General features: G+C 37.2%; 1 protein-coding gene across 3 annotated transcripts in view; it reads left to right on the plus strand.

The window, feature by feature from the left end:
- Plcb1 (phospholipase C beta 1) overlaps positions 1 to 19,595 on the plus strand; it is a 710,759-nt gene that overhangs the window by 673,714 nt on the left and 17,450 nt on the right. The window lies entirely within an intron of this gene.

The following is a 19,595-nucleotide window of genomic DNA, read 5'->3' on the forward strand; positions in this document are numbered from 1 at the left end:
CCTGCCCCCTGCTTTCATCAATTACAAGTCCTGGATCGTTTGCTATAAATTTGGGGTTCCTTCAATGCCTCCTCAGCTCTGCTAGTTTGCTAGGATGACTCACAAAAGTCAGAAGGCAATTTACTTGTTTATTGTGAAGGCTACAAATGATCATCCACATGAAGAGGAACATAAGGTGTCTTTGTCTGTTTTGTGTTGCTATAACAAAATACTTGAGACTAGTTAATGTATAAAGAATAAAAATTTATTATTTTCTCACAGTTCTGGAGGCCAGGAAGCTCCGAATGAATGCACTGGCAAATTTGGTTGTCCAGTGAGGGTTACATCTCCCAAAAGGGAGGGGTGCTGTGTCTTCACATGGTGGAAGGTAGAAGGACACCAGAGCTGAAAGCTGCATGAATCACCTTTTGTAAGAGTTTCAATCACATTCATGAAGGAGGAGGCCCCATGGGCTAATCACCTCTTTTAATGCTATCCCAATGGTCATTAAGTTTTAACATTGGAATTCTGGAGGGGACACACTGAAATTATAGCATGGGGCAAATTCAGAAGGAGTTCCAAATGCAGAAACTTCTGTCCTTGGTGAATCAGGGTGCACCTCCCTCTGGACACATGGATGCATATATCAACCTGGAAGCTCTCCAGATGTCACTGTTTAAGGTTTTTATAATTCACTCTTTAGCTCCCCAACCAGGTCCGTAGATAGAGCTAAAAGTTTCAACTCTACTTCCTTCTCTTTCTGGTGAGCAGCCCTATCCTGAGGATATCAAGGGGCCCTACCAGGATCACCATATAAGCATAAACTTAAATGTGATTGAAAGAGATTCGTTATGAACAACAAAAGACACTCATATCATTCTGGAAATTCTATGGGTTTTAGAAGCTCCATGTCAGGAACTCAGGACATAAAATAGATGTATTTCTTATTATACCACACCTGAGTATCCCAGCATAAAAGAGACCGTATCTCTAGATGAGCGGGAGTGACTTATGGACTAGACTACTTGCCCCATGTGGAGAGATGTGAAGGAAGGAGGGCCAGAGGGAGCCATGAAGGTCCAAGGAATGGACACCTCTTATCCATTCCTCTTGGAGGTCTGTCATGGGTCCTGAGAGTTGCATTTTGCCATCGTCTTCCAGTGATTCTGATTGAAGACCTCCCACAGGATAAACATGGAAAGACATACTCTTCACAAGAATCAGAGCTAAAGAAAAGCTTCCCCTCCTCTTTTCTCTTTTCTGTCTAACAATTCTCGATACTTGTCAGAGCCTGGCAGCCACATGGAATGTCAAACCAGGAATCTGTCAGGCTTTTCCAGATGGATCATGTTCTAGGAGTTTTGGAAACCAAACACTTAGTCTGCAAACGGTTTATCCCAGGAGAGAAGAGCTGCAGGCGCTGAGAAAACGGGAGAAGGATTTAGGCTGACTGCACTCTCTGCTTCTTAGAGGGTCTTTCTGTTAAATGCCAATGCCATCTTAGAAATATACAAAGAAGCCAAACACTCAAGTAGGCATTGCCTGTATCTGGATGTTCTGCCCAAAAGTAAATCCTTCCTTGGCTTCAGATTTTGAGATAATGGGAGATTACATTGATTGAGTTCTTACTTCCTGCCCAAGTACTGAACTATTTCCTCCCATCTCCCACAGTATCTGTGAGGCCAACTCCGCCATCCTCATTTTATGTAAGGAAAATGAGATAGAGAGATTGGTCACTGACCCAGCCTCATGCAACTATTCGCTACCAGAGTTAAGACATGAAAAGGCAGCCTGGCCCTAAAACTCATATTCCCTAAACCACTACCCTCAACTACTTCTTTGAAACATAAGTGTAAGTGTGCCACAGATTTCAGTTTAGAGCTGAATGATTCCTAGCAGATATTTCCTTGATGAAAGGAGATAACACTATAAATATTAATGTTTGTCATGGCCAGAGCAGACCCCATGTAGCTTCAGGGCAAACCAAGATGCTAAAATATACCCATAGGTACATTTTCTACTTATGCTTACAGAGCCAGGAAACGTGTCCAGAACTTAAATACACTTATATAAATGTCCATAGTTGTACAAGTATGAATTACAGATGTACAAAAACTTGATTCCCCTTCTTTGGTCAGGAAAAGGTAAAAGACTAAACTTCCCAGGGCAGCAGATTGGAGAGTCTCACCTTGAACATCTGAAGAGACAGGAATACAAATCTCACTGCTACTATTGTTTGAATGTTTGTGTTCTTTCAAAATTCATGAAATACTATTAAAATGTGAGATGGTTAGAAGAAGAATAGTAACCTTAGAAGAGAACTTGAGTGCAGAGACATGTTTGAGTAGCCCTAGGATGGCAGCTGGCGTTGAGCCAAGAGGTGGTGCATAATTAGTGTTAATACAGTGTGATCTACTTTTGCTTGATTAGTTAATGTCTCCTTTGTGCTAGTGGTCAACAGATGTTCCTCATTCTTTCTTGATTGGTACCGTGGCTGCTTGATCCTCTGTGCCCTTCCACCATGGTGGACCCAGAAAGATGGTGCCATCTTAGATGCAAAGGGATGCATCTTCATCTTGAACTTCTCAGCTTCCAGAACTGTGAAGAATAAATTTCTATTATTGTCAAACTACCCACTCTGTTATGGTAGCAAGAACAGACTAAGACATCAGACTATTCCAGGATCCTCTAACAATCCTATTCCAAACAAAAGTCCTTAAGCCAGAGGTTGCAAATTGGTTGCCTGGCTGAAATAACTAGCAAAAACAATTTGACTCATACATGCTTACAGTGTTTTTCTTATTGCTTATTTATTTCTTATTGCTTATTTATTTATGAATTGACTCCAAACTTCAAAAATCAGTTTTTTTGTTGAAGTTTTATTCCTTGATTTTTGAAAGTCTATAAGACTTGGCCATGCTAGGTCCATGTGCCAGTGGACTTGCAGTAATTAACTGAACCTGAGGAATGAGTCTCTTTTGACAGACTTCTGTGCTCCAATTAGCCATGGTCACCATTGCTCGTTGTTGCCTTATAGCCACACACCACCATTGGCATCTCTGTTTTTTACCTGTTGTTTACCTATCATTTACCTGTCTTCCTTTTAGTAAACACTAGCCTCCTATTGTTCAACATCCTTCATGATTTATGATGTGTGTATTTGCTTATATAAACCTTGCTTCAACCAGCCACTAACCTAAGAGATAGTCATTACTACAGTATCTATAGCAGGCCGCAAAGTAATCTTGAGTGACCATCCAATCTTCACTTTCTTAGTCTTTATTCTGGATGGCAGTGGGTTGCCATATAACCTCTATCCAAAGTGCCGGAGACTGCACAGATAGGGATTCCAAGGCTACCTAGGTTACCTGGAATGCTTGATTTGTGATCTCACTGGAAATACTGCCATGATTGATTGGCACTACCTGCCATGGTCACCGTAGCTTTTGCTGTCCATCAGAAATCATCAGTCCTATGCTTCCATCTTCATTTTCTTTGTTCTCTATTTTGTTTTTCCTCTCCACCTCCCAATTATTCTGTCATTTCAGCTACATTTGGGGTTATTTAATGTCATTTCTAAACTGTAGCTACTGACATTAGTGAATACGTCTTGTTAGTTCTTCCAAAATAGAGGTCAGTCATTCTTTGAACTCCTAATAGAAGGCCTTGAGGAATTGCCCATTATAAATTGCTCCTCTTCATCAACAATAAAGCAATCCTCTAGGACAGAGCCAAGGAAACCCAATTCTTTGTAACACAGTGTGAGTCTAATGTTGCCCTTGAGCTCTCGCCTGGAAATGTGAACAAGTACTTGGCCTTCTCTGTTCAGTTACCTTATTTCTGTTATCCTAGACAGACAACAAGACTCTGTCCCAGGAAGTGGTGTAGATATTTCTAGGTGCAGGACCCCAATTGGCCATATCTTATTGTTCTCAGGATGGTCAAGTGGTCCTGGGAGATTCACACTGCTCACCAACTCCTTTATCCACTGAAGCCACATCAACAGAGGGTTAGTCACACAGAACAAGTGGTTTGTGTGTGGACACTTTTTTGGGGATTGATTGGCTGAGAGTAAGAATAGTCACTTTTCCATTCTTAGATTGGAAAATACCAGAGGTCACCACAAACCTCCACATACATTGTTTTTCTTTTTCCTCTGATTTTCTCCTCTTTGTAGTATTTATTCTTTTCTTAAAATATTCACCATCTATTTTTTTCTCCCCAATGCTACATATTATAGGTAATGGGAGCACAGTATGATTAGATCCAACCAGCCCTTGGATGACCTAGGTGTCATGGAAATGAGCTCTGATTTTCTCTCTACCCCTTTGTGCTGGCCAGAAGTTACACTGTGTCCGTTTACAATGGAGATAGTCTATCTGTCCAATGGGGAAATGAAGGGACAGTGAGCATCATCCAACTGATGAGCAGAAATATCCCCAATGACAGCTTTACTAAGATGAAGTGAAAACACATAGGCATGTTAATGTTTCCTAAAGTGACTTATCCAGAAAAAGAAACAAACAAGCATTTATCCAGGCAATGATGGGCTCATAAGGAAATAAATTTGATAGTCTACTCATGAGAATTAGCTATGTAAAATAAAGTAGTTTTTTTTTTTTTTTTTTTTTCTGTCCACAGGCAATAGCCTGGAGGAAAACTAAACACCTAAGTCATGATTGCACAGCTTGAAACTTTTTTACAAAATTTATGAAATTACCACTTACATCAAGACACAGAAATTATCAGCACCCCCAGAACCTTCTCTCTTGTTCCGTTCTAAACAGTACCACCTCCATCCCGAAATAACAACCATTCTGACTTCAGTCAACAGGGTGATTTGTGTTACTGCCTTGGGAACTTATATTAATGGAGTTGTACGGTCTGTAGTCTTTTGCATTTGGTTTCATTTCCTTTGTTGAATATAATCGTCTTTGGGGTTTTTCAATGCCGGAGAGTATTTGAATGCATCACATTCTTTGTATCCATTCCACTATTGATGGACAGCTAGGTTATTTCCAGATTTTAACTATTAGCATAAGTAGTGCTGCTAGGAACACTCATACTAGGGAGGAAAATGTAGGCACTAAGGGTAGCTGCTTCTAAATTGGAACTTCAATGCAAGCAAGGCAGAGAAAACATTTCCCTAAAAAAGATCCTCCTACTTCTGCGTGAATCTGCTAAATAATTAGACCTAGAATGGATGCTTTCTGCCCCTTCAACATTCTCCTGGCTGAGACATTTTACATGAATGTGTGGGCACTGGGCACAGCGTTTTCTTGAAAGGAAAATGCTTCTCCTAAGCTCCGAACATAAATGTGTCATGAACTTAACACATTTCTATTATGTCAATGCATTATTTCGCCACTAGAGGGCAAGAGCGACTCCACAATGCTTAGCTCTGTCAGATCTGTGGTCAAAATGATTAATCATGGTGAGGCAGAAGCAAGAAGCCAGAGGAAAAATAAGTGAGAACCCAGAGAGCAAAACCAACATCCATAAACTTTAACTTTTCTGGGTAAGGAGGGTGTGAAGATGTCTCACACTTTCTGACACTCTTTCTATCTTTCCTTTCTCTTCCCGGTTTTAAAAAATAAATATCACAGTTCTCCCTACCACTGAGTGGGGTTGGGACTAGGTCAGACAGACAGATCTCACAGTCCATTTTTTCAGCACAGCATAAAGAATCTTGAAACTACCCAAAGCCCCAGGGGCTCTGAGCAAGCAACATGGAGTTCTGCGACTTCTTGCTTACAAGTAACATTTCTTAGGATAAAATCATGGTGTTTACTGAAATCAAGGCACCAATGCTAACTGTGACACCTCTTCTTTGTCTTCTTCTCTCCCTCTGTCCAGCCCCTCCCTATTCCCACAAACTTAACCAAGATTACAGAACGGAGATTTTTTTTTTTTTTTTTTTTTTTTTTTTTTTGCAGCCGGAGGAAAAGTAAGGAAATTAATTATGAAGCCAAGTTGCCTTTAAACTATTTATAATAAATTTCTACTAGAGAAGGACAATTGACTGACACTCCTGTTCTTCTGTCTCGGTATGACCAAATACAGTAAGAATTCAAAAGGAAAACTGAAAAGCGAGGAAGAAAATCTACAGTGGGAGCAGTCTGTTTTCACATCTCACACTGGCGAATGACAAACTTGGGAAGGAGCCTCATGAGTATTTCCTGTCCTCGTTATCTCCTTTTGCTGCTCTTAAGGGCTAAGAAGGCTTCACTGTTAGCCAAGACTCCTTCCTGCTGCAGCTTAATTTTCCTTGCATAATTTTAAATACAGATCATGTCTACAGTGCAGCAATTAATGGATAGCCTAAAGACTTATTATTTCAAACTAATTGATATGTAGGAAAAGTTTAAATAACATAACAGGGAATAGGGGAAATTTTAAACGATGTGTGCGCAGTGAATTTAGAATTTCTCTCTGTTGTGGAAGGTAGTGAAAACATCTGATTAATAAGGGGATGTGACTGAAATTTAGAATTCATCTGTGAATCTTTTCCCTTCTGACACTCGTGAGCATATGGTTGCAAGGAAGAGGCAGAGAATTCAGAAATGGGGCCAGAAAAGGAAGGATAAAGTTCTCCACCACTCACCCCCAGCCAGTTCTAGAGGGTGTCTCATCAGAGAAATGAAGGTCCAAGTGTATTTTGAGTTGTACTCTTAGGTAAGAAATAAGAAATAGGAGAACGATGCCAGCATTTCCATTGTAACTCTTCAACCAAATCCTCCTCTTGGTGTCAGCTTGAGTGGGAAGTCTACAAAGGCCAAGTTCACCCAGCTGCAACACAACCTTTTCCAAAATCTCACGGACTTCCCAGCCCAGGAGTCCCTCTGAGTTCTTGGAAATGTACTTCCATTCATCACATTACAGTCCCCCCCCCCATCCAATTTCTCCAGTCCCCATTCCAGCAAATTCAATAGGAAAGTTGAGAAAACTTACCCAAAGAGAGAATTCTCTTAAAGTGGAAGAAAGCAGGGATATTTTAAGAGGTGCCTAGGACCTGTGACATTAGAGTGTGAGGATAGCATTTTCAACCTTAGAACACAGCATTTTTGTAAGGAAACCATCTATTCCAAGAATAAACCACAGGGGAAAATTACCTTTAAAACATACTTTTTTTTTTCCATACAGAATTCATGTCAAAAGTATTTCTGAATGACCTCTAGCCAAGTCACTTAAACTTCTCGGTCTTTGTTCTTTTCATATGTGAAATCTAACCCCATGTACTGGTTATTTTTCAGAACCTTTCAGTTCCAATTTCCTACTTTGAATACTCCTACACATGTTTTTGTTTTGTTTGTTGTTTGAGACATTATTTATTAAGCACTCTGTATTTTCTGAAACTCTATTATTGTGGGCTATTGCTTACTCCTGATGAACCACATATGTAATCTGTAATTTTCTAGTAGTCACACAAGAGTGAAAAGAAATAGGGGATATTAACTTTAATATATTTTAATCTTAAATATCCACTATTATCTATTTCTTTATTTTAAAAAAATTATTTGTCCTTTTTAGTTATGCATGATAGTAGAATATATTTTGACATATTATACATACATGGAGTATAACTTCCCATTTTTGTGGTGGTACATGATGTGGGGTTACACTGGTCATGTATTCATATAAGAACATAGGAAAGTTATGTCCAATTCATTCCGCTGTCTTTCCTATTCCCATCTCTCTTCCCTCCTCCACACTCTTCCCTGTCCAATCCAGTGAACCTCCACTCCACCCTCCCCTCACTTATTGTGAGTCAGCATCTGCATATCAGAGAGAACATTCCATCTTAGTTTTTTGGGGATTGGCTTATTTCACTTAGCATGATAGTCTCCAATTCCATTCATTTACCAGAAAATGCCATAATTTCAGTCTTCTTTATGGCTAATATTCCATTGTGTATATATACCATATCTTCTTTATCCATTTATCTGCTGAAGGGCATCTAGGTTGGTTACATAGCTTACCTATAGTGAACTGAGCTGTTATAAACATTTATTCCTACACGTTTTAAAACTTGGAAAAATATAAAAATCATTAACTGGAAACACATGTCTCTTAGTCATTGCAAGACCATGTTTGTATATTTATAATATTTACCCATGAAATAATTATACAGTGCAAAAACTAGAATACTGGGTCAACCCTCCATGCTGCTCTCTACCCACCTTCTATTCTCCAAAGTAATCATGAATCTGAATCTCATATATATGATTCTTATACTTTTTATTTACAAGGTATAGACATACATGTACATCATATACATGTGTATTGTGTCACCGCCCGCAGCAACAATCCCACGGATATTTGTTACCACCTGCAGCAACAATCGCGTGGGTATTTATCGGAGGTGGACTGGAAATAAACTACTTCTATTCCTGAGCAGCTTCCTTGCTTGCTTGCTTATTCTCAGGCTTATAGAGGAAAGGAGGCTTGCTTGATTTTAGAGGAAGAGAGGCTTTGAGAGGGAGAAAGACTTTGCTTAGAGGAAAAGAGACTTGCTATGCTTTCCAGAGATCTATTTCTTCTTAAAGTTCTGCTGCTGCTTCTTAGAGGTGCGTCCTGCATCCTGCGAACTAAAGGTGCGTGCTAGAGGTGCATGCTAAAGGTACTGTCTATCAGAGGTGCTTCTTAGTGGTGCATCCCACGTACTGTGATCTGTGATCTGCGACCTAGAGATGTGTTCTTAGTCCTCTGCTCTGCGATCTGCCATCTGCCTGCTGCTTTCTGCCTACTGCTGCTGCTGCTTTTTGCCTTCTGCCTACTGCCCGCTTATATTCCCTCCAGGAGGCAGAGGGTAGGGTCACGCCAGTTAAGCAAAGATCAGGCGAGGAGCCAGCTGCCCAATCACGGCAAAGGTCAAAAGGAGCAGGCCCGAGCAGGAGGACTCAGGAATACATGTGCACACGTTGTGTGCGTGGACTCACTTGAATATGGCCAATGATAAAGCACTTGAGTGTGTCTATGTTAACCGACTTCCTCACCGCCGATGTGATCAAAACAACTTCTGGCTGGCTGCCAGGCGCCATCTTGGCATAGTCCGCATGGCATAGCCTGCATGGCATAGCCCCCAACAGTATTACTATAACTTTTTTGTTTTAGTTGTTTTTAACTGAGTAAAATGGCATAATACGAAGTTAAAAGTACATACTGAAGTGTGATAATGCATGTAAAATTATCACGCTGAAGTATCATACTGTATATAATCTCCATGAACCTACATTTCCATTAAAAGTGTACTGCTAAGCCCAACAGAAATGTGTATATATATTAACTAAAAGACACATACTAGAATATTCATAGCTGCACTGTTTATAATAGCTCTAAATTGAACCTAACCCAATGTCCATCAACTGATATATGAATAAAAAATTAAATTGTAATCCATTTATACAACAGAATCCTGTATATCAATGACAGTAAAAAAATCCCTTGTCACTCAGCAAAATGGGTGATTTTCACAAATGAAATACTGAGTGAAAGGATTCAGACACAAAAAGTATACAAAACTATTATTCTATTTATATGAAGTTAATAGCTATCTTGTCGGGGGATGGGTGGCTGGTGATCAGAAGGTGGTAAGAGGAACACTTCTAGAGTTCTGGTTACATTCTCTTTATTGATCTGGGTGTGGATAAAATGGATGCATTTACTTTGTGAAAAAGAATCATAAATCCATAAATTTATTGTGTGAGTTAGCTGTTATATAAGAAATACCATCTCAAAACTCAGTGGCTTAAAACAAGAAGTACTCATTATTATTTACAGGTTGGTGATGTGGTAACTTCAACTTAGAAGTTGACAGAATGTCAATTCTGTTCCCTAAGTATATTATGGGTTCTTTATCCATTGTCCCGTCAATGGGCATTTTAGTGATTTCCACTTTATTGCTGTTATGAGGAGATGGGCTATGAACACGCCCACACGTACTTTCTAGTGTGCACTCTCCATGTGAGATTTCTTCTTGATTGTATACCAACGTGGAGAATTGCTGTGTCAGGAGGAATATGACTATTCAGTTTTGCAAAATTATGCTGAATTTTCTTTTAATAAAGTAACTATTGCCCTTGACACTTCCTTCAGCAATGTGTGGGGACTTTCCTGATCTGGACATTGCCCCTGGTTGATACTGAAGTCAGACTTCCTAATGTTTCCCACGAAGGCAGACGTAAAATGGCATCTGACTGTGGTCTCCATTCGGCTTTTCCTAATCAGTGAAGACAACCAGCATGTCTTCTTTTCTGTTTATTGTCATTCTGTTTTGGGTCACATATGTTCCTTCTTAAGTAAAATGCTTGTTTGTATCTTTTATTCATTTTAACAAATTGGGTGGTCTTGTCTTCTTGCTTCTTAGCAATTCTTTATGTATCTCCTTACTATTCCTTTTTCAGATATGTTTGTGGTGAACATCTTTGCCCAGTTTAAAACTTGCTTCTCACTCTATTAAAAATATCGTTTGAATAACAGATTTCTTAATTTTAACTATTTGACTTCCATTGAAATTTTCATTGTTAGCTTTACTTGAAGCTTCTTTAAGCCATCCTTAATGACCTCATCATCTGAAATATATTTATTTATATTATTTTCTGAAGTATCAAATTTTTTGTTTAGTTTTGTTTTGTTTTGTGTTTGGTAAAGGGAATTGAAATCAAGAGCACTCAACCACTGAGTCACATCCTCAGCCCTTTTGTGTATTTTATTTCGAGGCAGGGTCTCACCAAGTTGCTTAGTACCTCACTTTGCTGGGGCTGGCTGTGAACTTGCAATCCTCCTGCCTCAGCCTCCTGAGCCACTGGGATTATAGGTGTGAGCCATCGCACCTGACAAAGTTTTGACTTTCAAATTTTTTATGTAACTGGAGATTGTCTTGTGCATAATATATGGAAGGGAACTAATTTCATACATAACCATAAGATTATCTCTTTTTTGAACATTATCTATTAAATAATTTGTGTTTTTCACACTGGCCGGCCATGGCACCATGGTCAGAGATCAAAGTTCCACCAACGCATGGGCCAGTTTCCGGGCTCCTTGTTCTAACCCATTGGTTAACTTGTCTGTCTTTGTACCTACAGGGATCTCTTGAATATTATAACTCTACAATGCAACTGTATGTGGCAAAATGTCCCTCCCTATTCTTCTTGAGAAATGTCTTGGCTATTGTGTTGATCAACTTACAGTTACTGTAACAAATACCTGAGATAATCAAGTTAAGACTTGCTGGAGCTCATACTTTTGGGAGTTTTAGCCCATGACCTATTGACCTCGTTGCTTTGGGTCTGTGTTGACCCAGTACATCAGGCAGGAATGCCTAGCAGAGGAGGCCCATTCATCTCATGGCAGTTGTTTAAGAAAGAAGAGAAAAAGGAAGGGACAGGGTCCAATTATGATGTAAGACTTTCAAGAATATTCACTCCCACTAGATTGTGCCTCTTAAGGTTTCCAACACCTTCCCAATAAAACTAAACTGGGAACCAAGACTTGAACACGTGGTCCTTTGTGAGACACTCAAGATCCAAACCATAGCAACCAAGAAACCCTTTATTCTTCCTTAGAAATTTTTAATGTTTTTATTCCCATGTAAGAAGAGTTTTAAGCCCTAAGTACCCAGCTTGCTTACCTCAATTTTCTTTTTGAATAACCTTAAGCTATCACTTTCATTTTGTTTTTTTTTTCTATTTTGAACTGTTTTTTGAACCTTTGTGTAAACTCGGCTTACCCATACCTGTAATTTCATTTCTGAAACATACACACGTAGACACCCTCTGGCTCCTCTTTGTTCTGTTTATGTGCTTTATGTTTGCAAGAATAAGGCAATGTCTGAGATTATCAGCTGGGCAGGATAACAGGCCAAGATGCTTCCACCTCAGAAGTCCTGATGATGATAAGCTGGGTGTGGTGCTGCACACCTGTCACCCAGAGACTCAGGAGACTGAGGCAGGAGGATCACAAATTTGAAACCAACCTTGGCAACCTATTGAGACCTAAGGGCTGGGGATATAACTCAGCAGTATAGCATCCCTGGGTTCAATCCCTAGTACCAAACAATAAAAATAAAAAGAACTCCTCATGATAGTGGCCTGCTACTTGTTTTCTCTTCCCTCTTCCCTAAAAGTTTCTACTTTGAAAGTAGTGGCTGATTCCTAAGTGGTTCATTCACTTAAAAGGCCCAGCACTGAGAAACAGTGAACTTGTTATTGATTGGATCACTATCTTTAATTCATCTCAATGAAGTATCAAATCCAGAACATTCTTATAAATAACATCTGCTGGCCAATAGAAAATAGTTGAAACTACTACAGCCTAAAGTTTTTCAGCTTACGGCTTCATATCCATATTAAGAAAATTCGTAACAATTATCTTTAAACTCATGCATCCAAAATTTACACAGGGATCTTGTTAAAATGCAAGTTCTATTCAGCACTGTTGGGTGGGGATGAGATGCCCACGCTGGCCCCAGGACCACATGGGGAATAATAGCAAGGCTTTACAAACCTCTCCTTTGGTGCACAGTTGAATTAAAAGATTCCCTCCTTCTAAAGATAGTATTCTGGTTCTCTTTCAAAATGTTTTAAATTTTATTTTACCTCAGTCTTTTATTAATTCAGAAAATCTGGTTTGTTGTTGTTTATATCTCTCAGCCAATTTAAAAATCACTTTCTAATGCTGGGTGGTTGTTAAGGTATTCACTGTTGAAGTTTCTTTCCCATTGTAAACTCTAAGTTAGAACCTATTAGACCTAGCTAATTCTCTTCAAAGGTGATGGGTAATTGAACTGAATAAACACTACTAGAATGTGGTGAGTCCTGAAAAACACAGTGGGAATAGGAAAGGGAAGGGAAAAAAGACATACAGTAATATCATTTTCTCCACTCTTCCTGCCATGATAATATATATCAATTTGTTTTTATTCTTCTTTTATTGTGTAGGGAAACTTCCACCAATTTTCCATTCTAGTGAGTCACTGAAGAAATACAAATAGTTTGCATTTCTTGCTAAAGCCTGTTAAGAGAGATTATTATACATAATCGGAAACTGTGAAGTCAGAAGAACTGAGTCTATATTCTGACTTCATCATTTACCAACTGTGTTGATTAACCATAAGATGCTGTTAGTACTTACTGGCAGAGAATTTAAACAAGTAATTCAGGCAGATAATCCATGCCAGTCTTTAACCTAGTACCCAGCATATAGTAAATGCTTAATAAGTATTCATAGTAGTAGTGATGGTCATTTGATAACTATTACACAATACCCCCTAAAGGTTTAGAGGAAGAAAACTTTTGTTCTTGAGACACTGATAATTAGTTCCTTTTCATGTGTTCTAAATGCAGGCTTTGGCTTTGTGGATGAACTCAGAGGGAAGTCTCACTAGTGATTTGTATTGCCAGATCATAATTCTTACTGTGTTCATCACCGATTTGACATTTAATTTTGTATTGATTAACTCATTTTATTATTTCACTTTATTTTGGCTCAGCAACTAATATTTTAAGTGTTTAATCTTTAAGCAACAGCAGTTTTATGTTATTTAGGATTCCCTCCACCAAATACCAGTGAGCCATTCATTTACATTAGTAGGTGTTCAATAAATATTAATTAGTCATTTCAATGATTGATTGAAATAATCTGTACAACTCCGCAGGGACTCAACTGTTTGAATCAGGAGTGGAATCTTGAGGCTTATTCCTCTTTGAGAAATTAGTCTATTGTCAGTGAACTTGTTTCTGAAATATCATGCCCTGATGTCTGAAGAGGAGTTACATGAAAAAATGAATATGCTGATAGAACAACCATTCATTACTTTTCAAATGAGTTTTAATTTAAACCAAAGTCATTCCAATTTTTAACTTTCACTCATTGTTTTGACCTCATGACAGACACAAGTTTCTCAAAAAAATTGGTGTCATTGTTATGTCCATGTTTGATCTGACAGATAAGTATTGCAATTTTATTTTGTTGCATGTTTTCTGAAGCAGTTGGCTATGGTTTACTAAATGAACACAAATGCATGTTTTAAGGGCATAAAAGAATAAGATGAATAGAAATTTACAGGCTACTAAAGGAGAAAGAAAACCAAATCAACATTTCTCCTTCTGATTATATTTTAATTCAAAAGGCTATATTTTAAATCAAGTTATATGTCTTGATTAGTGGCATTTTTACTTAAAAAATGTTGATGGTATTTGGACTGATTGACATTTTGATTGGCATTAGGAAATACAGACATACTTGTATAAAGCAAACAAGTTTAACATGTGCGTTTGCACTGTTGACATGATCTAGAAGCAGAAAATATTGGTAAAGAATCATACACTTATAATGTTTGTTTGAGACAGAAATAAAGGCTGATTTATTCATTGCCAAAGTGGGTCATTGTCTTTGAGACAAAATATTTGGTTAAAAGGCAGGGTGAAAAGGAAAAATGCCAATGAATTTTTGTTGGAAAAATTTGTTGGAAAAATATTGAAAATACACATTGTGACAACTGGATATATTCAATACTTATTTTAATGCTAAATACTTTTCCTTTAGCTGAGCACAGAGATCACACCTTTAATCCCAGCAACTCAGGAGGTTGAGACAGGAGGATCACAAGTTCCAGGCTAGTTACAGTAACTTAGCATGATCCTGTCTCAAAATAAAAAATAAAAATAAAAATGGCTGGGATATAGTTCAGTGGTAAAGTGCCCCTGAGTTCAATTTCCAGTAACACATACACACATACAAAAAAAAAAAAAAAGAAAGAAAGAAAAGAAAAAGAAAAACTTTTCCATTAAAATACATTGTTATCTGTGGTATAATTACTTGAATATTATTTTAGTGGAAAAACTATTTTCTTAAAGATACCATTATATATCTGCTATTGAATACAGTGCAATAACATATTTCCTCTTGTAGAACACATTGGTTTTCTTTTGCTGAGATAAAGTACTTTTGAATATACTCACATGTCATGCATGATTTATTTATTTCAATGCTCAGCATAATTTTTCTTGACAACCTTTTCTTACACTTGAAATGTTATGTAACAAAAACACCAGGACCAACTGGCATTGTAGTTTTTTCAGCTATTCCACATATTGCTAGATGAAGAGGAAAATGGATGAGCATTATCACTATGCTGGGTATATTTCAGTCACAGCCTGTCTTCTCCTGTATGTCAATTTCTCTTCTCCATAAGAAGAAATTTCACAGCAGTTTAGACTTTGGTTGTGCTATATGTGATCACTGAGGTTAAGGTCTATGTATAAAGTAGAGGCCAAAATATCCAAATTCAAATTTACTTGGATTGCTGCTTGAATTTTATTTCTTCAAGACCAGTTAGATCTGTGTAAATGCAAAAATCATTTTTTCAAAATAAATATAGTCACTGGACAATTCATGAAAAGTTCTCCTTTCAAGTAGTTCATAAGAAAGTCAAATAATATCAAGATAAATCAGGGGCCACGGCACACCAATCCAAAAATGATAAGGAAATCCTTCAATTTTTCCCCAAGAGGTGCCAGTCAATAAAATGCAAGCTAAATACTTAATGTCTTCATTTGGGTTTCCCCAGGAATAGACGATTGGAGTTCATTTCACATTTCTGAGCAGAGATCCCAGGAAACCAGAGGTACAAGAAAGGGAAAGTAATTAGTGGAAGGAGTAGTTCTTGATGAGCAAATTACAGCTATGGGTGATGGGTTATCAGTCCCTTTAGGGAACTCTTGGAGACGATGTAGAATATGAACCTTAGAAAATTCCTCACAAAGGGCAAGGTGGCTGTGGTATATATATACACCAACTGCTGGTTGCCACCTTTAGCCAGTTATGTGCTCCACCAAAGAAAGCAGATCATTGGAATGATGACAACCTGCATTACAATGGTTAGGCTGAAGGATTATAAGCTGAGTGTTGAGACTCAAAGCTATAGTGAGCTTCAGAACTGAGTGAAAAAAACCCTCAAGATTATGTTACCAGCTCAATCATTCAAATTACAGGAGCGGTAAACCCAATACCTTATATCTCTTAATAACCAAGTATGTTTGGGTAGAACAAATAATTTCCAAATTGAGTTCTGCTTTTTTGGGGGAGGGGAGAAGACTTAATCATTAAATATGTGAATGATTCTCAGTTCATGTAAATGAGAATCACCTGCAAGTCTTTGTCAAGCCCTAAATCAGTCGCTCTCAAACTCTGGGATCATCCAAATTAACTAGAGAATTTTTTTTATATCAACACATGAGTTTATTCACAGCTGAAGTTCAATCTATAAAGACTGAAGTTCTATGCAACAAATATGACTGACCTAGATTAGGGGGTCAGGGTTGCTTCTCTGAGAAGGTGATGCTTGAGATAAAGTAAAGGAAGGCGTTAAATAGGTGTAGACCAAAGTTTCAAAATTCCTTCCCTGTTTGAAGCTCTTGCTCAGTGTGTGGCACAGAAGAGGTGCTCAATAAATACTTGCTGAATGAATCAGGAAAGGTGGGGAAAATACCTAAGAAAAACTCCGTGTAGACCTTGTCTTAGAGGATGACTAATGGAGCTATGCACGTAGTGTGAATTTAAAACCTCGGTTTCCAGAATGTGTCAGAAGATATGATAAACAGTCTTTGTTCAAATGGATGATGATGGTTGCAGGTGTATAAGTATCAGTATCTCAGGAAACTTAGCAAAAGATTGTTTTTACTTAAAATGAAACACAAAGGAGAAAATTATTTGAAAGCTAAATGTAAAACATGATTAATTCAAATTATCAACATTACTATATGAACGCCAGAGGATACTAAAGCTAAAGTTGTCCATTTGTCCATTGGGTTTAATAAGACACAAATAACTGAGTCCCCACCCTTTGAACTTCTGGTTTAGTAAAGTTTAGGGTGGGCCCAGGAAGAAGTTGCATTTCTACTAAGAAGATAGGTGATGCTGAAGTTCCTGTTCTGGGAATCACAATTTGAGCATCTCTGCTCTGTAAAACATCACACACTGGGTTTGCCCTACCCTGATGGTTTCTGTGTTTTTCCATTGCTGTATTACCAAAAGAAGAAATAGTTACAGAGGCCTTAACAGATTATTTGCCTAAAATGTTAAGACATGCATTTTTCAATTCACTTCTTCCTGAAAGAGTTTAGCAAAGCCAGCTTTTCCACCTCTGAAGAAGTCAGATGATTCCATGTTAGACTCTTCTGTCCACAGTTGAAAAATCTACCATTGTTATCATTTTTTATTAACATGTTGAAAGATGGTGATTCGCAGTAAGGACTCATACATAAGAATTAGCTTGGTAGGTTTCTTTGAGTGATATTTTATATAGCACTTTGGAAAGCTATGCATAGAATGACTTTAAATTGTTGATTGGTTATTAGTTGCTGCTAGAACATGGAATATTTTCAACTTCTAGGGAGCCTTATTCTCCTAGGCATACAATTAGACAAAATATGCAATTTGTTTAAAAAATTAAGAATTCTTACTATTTCTCCCATAGATATTTTAGAATATAATTGAATATGCTACACAAAGAAGGAAGTGATATGATGGGTATTTGATGCAGTTAAGTGTCTGTTATGTAGACAGATGTACAAAAGGTCTGTCATTTATTGATGTACAGCACTTCTGGTCTTAGGTTAATTCCATCCTGTGATACTAAGGAGAAGTGATGGTTCCCTCTTTTGTGCTACCGTTGTACATTGGCATAATTTCATCATGGTACTTATGTCAACACATCCCATTACTGTTTTACCATTTACGTTCTCCTACCAGTCTGTGCACTCTTTAAAACAAGGACTGTGTCTCACTCATCTGTTCATACCTACCATGTATCACAATGCCAGATTCATGGAAGCACACCTAATAAATTTTGGATGAACAAATGAATAAAACAGTGAATGTATGAAGGGGTAAAAGCAAAGAAAAAGTAAAGAAATATAAGTGGAGGATGAATTATGATTCAGTAGCATTTGCCATCCCATTCAATATTCCGAGAATTAGGCTATATTCTATGATTTAAGGTTAGTATGACTTTCCAGTTGACACAATCAACTGAGAACTTGACAGAGTTCATAGACCTTAGTAGATTTTCATGTCACAGTATGATAAGATGAAACTTTCCTTAAACCATTTACCCCGGCATTAATAAGGATGCCTATGATTCATCAGAAAGGCCTTTAGTTCCCTAAGTTTTTGAAGCTGCCCCAGGATTATACATGCCAAGATATAGTTATCTGATAAGAAGGTAGAAGCAAGAAGTAGGATTTATCTTCCTAGCTCTGCCTTGTCACCCAAGCAGAAGAAAAAGAAATAATGCTTTAAAATTGATTTACATAGTACTGAATTGAAGCCACCCATTTCTGTTCTTACAAAAGTAATTTCATATAGTCATACTCTGTAGGGCTGTATATTTAATCCATGATAACAATGGAAGAAAAAGAAGTTTTATTTCATTCCTATAATTTCCTTGTAGAAGAACAAAGAGATAGAGATTGATGTAAAGTAATAATGCCCCTGGGTTTCATAACACTAGTTCTTTTTGTCTTATAGCCAAAAAGGAGCTGTAAGTACTCAAGATTTATAGTTAGGATTATTCTCTAATTCTGTTTTAGGTTTAGAATACCAAAAGTCTTCCAGCAACTTTAAGAGGTCATCATTATGGTATAAAAATTTGGTTAATAATCATGAATCAGAGAAATACTCATAATATCTAGATGAGATTCATTATTCCCCTAACCTCAATATAAATCATCCAACATAAATTATATATATGAGAATGTATTAGTTAGCATCCCACTAATTTCTATGATGAATAGCACATCACAATGTCAGTGGCTTCATACAGGAAATTTTTTCTTCTCATATAACAATCCAACATGGATGTTCCTGGTTGGTGGACAGCTTATTTCTACATGATGATTCAGAGAAACCAGTTTTATTTCATAATGTGGTACATTCATTCCCTAGGATCTTGCTGGAAAAGGTATTGAGACAGTACAGAGTCTCCCCTGTGCTCTTAAAACACCATATTCTAATATTTCATTGGCATGAACCAGTCAGCCACCACTGGATATAAACATAGTGGGAAGAGCTTATAAACACTGTCCCTGGCTAGGAAGCTGCTAGTCAGGTGAAGTAGACACCATGGAATGGTGACTGTTAATTTTGAAGATAATTAGCAATTTTTTGTAATATGGAACAAGATAATGGAATTTGAATCTTCTAAATGTAGAATTACTCTAAACTGATGCCCTTTTTTCATATAAGAGCCTAAAGGAAAAGTCAGCAAAGTTTATATTATATTATACCTATTTATATTCCAAATAACCTCTATAGATCTCTTAAAGAAATGGACCTGTCAACAGAAGGATCTGAGCTATAATACTTATAAATATATAAGTATTTATAATACTTATATGTAAGTATATAATATTAATATATATTAATATAATATATAATTATATATTAAATATATTAATATATAAATTAATTATTAATTAATTAATTTAATTAATTAATATATAATGTATTGATATGCTATGTAATGTTATTAATATATGATATTATTGATATATTAATAATATTGTTAATATATGATATTATATATAATGCTTATAAATAAATATAAATACTTA

The sequence above is a fragment of the Sciurus carolinensis genome, chromosome 2, assembly GCF_902686445.1.
Source record: "Sciurus carolinensis chromosome 2, mSciCar1.2, whole genome shotgun sequence".
NCBI classification, from domain to species: Eukaryota; Metazoa; Chordata; class Mammalia; order Rodentia; family Sciuridae; genus Sciurus; species Sciurus carolinensis.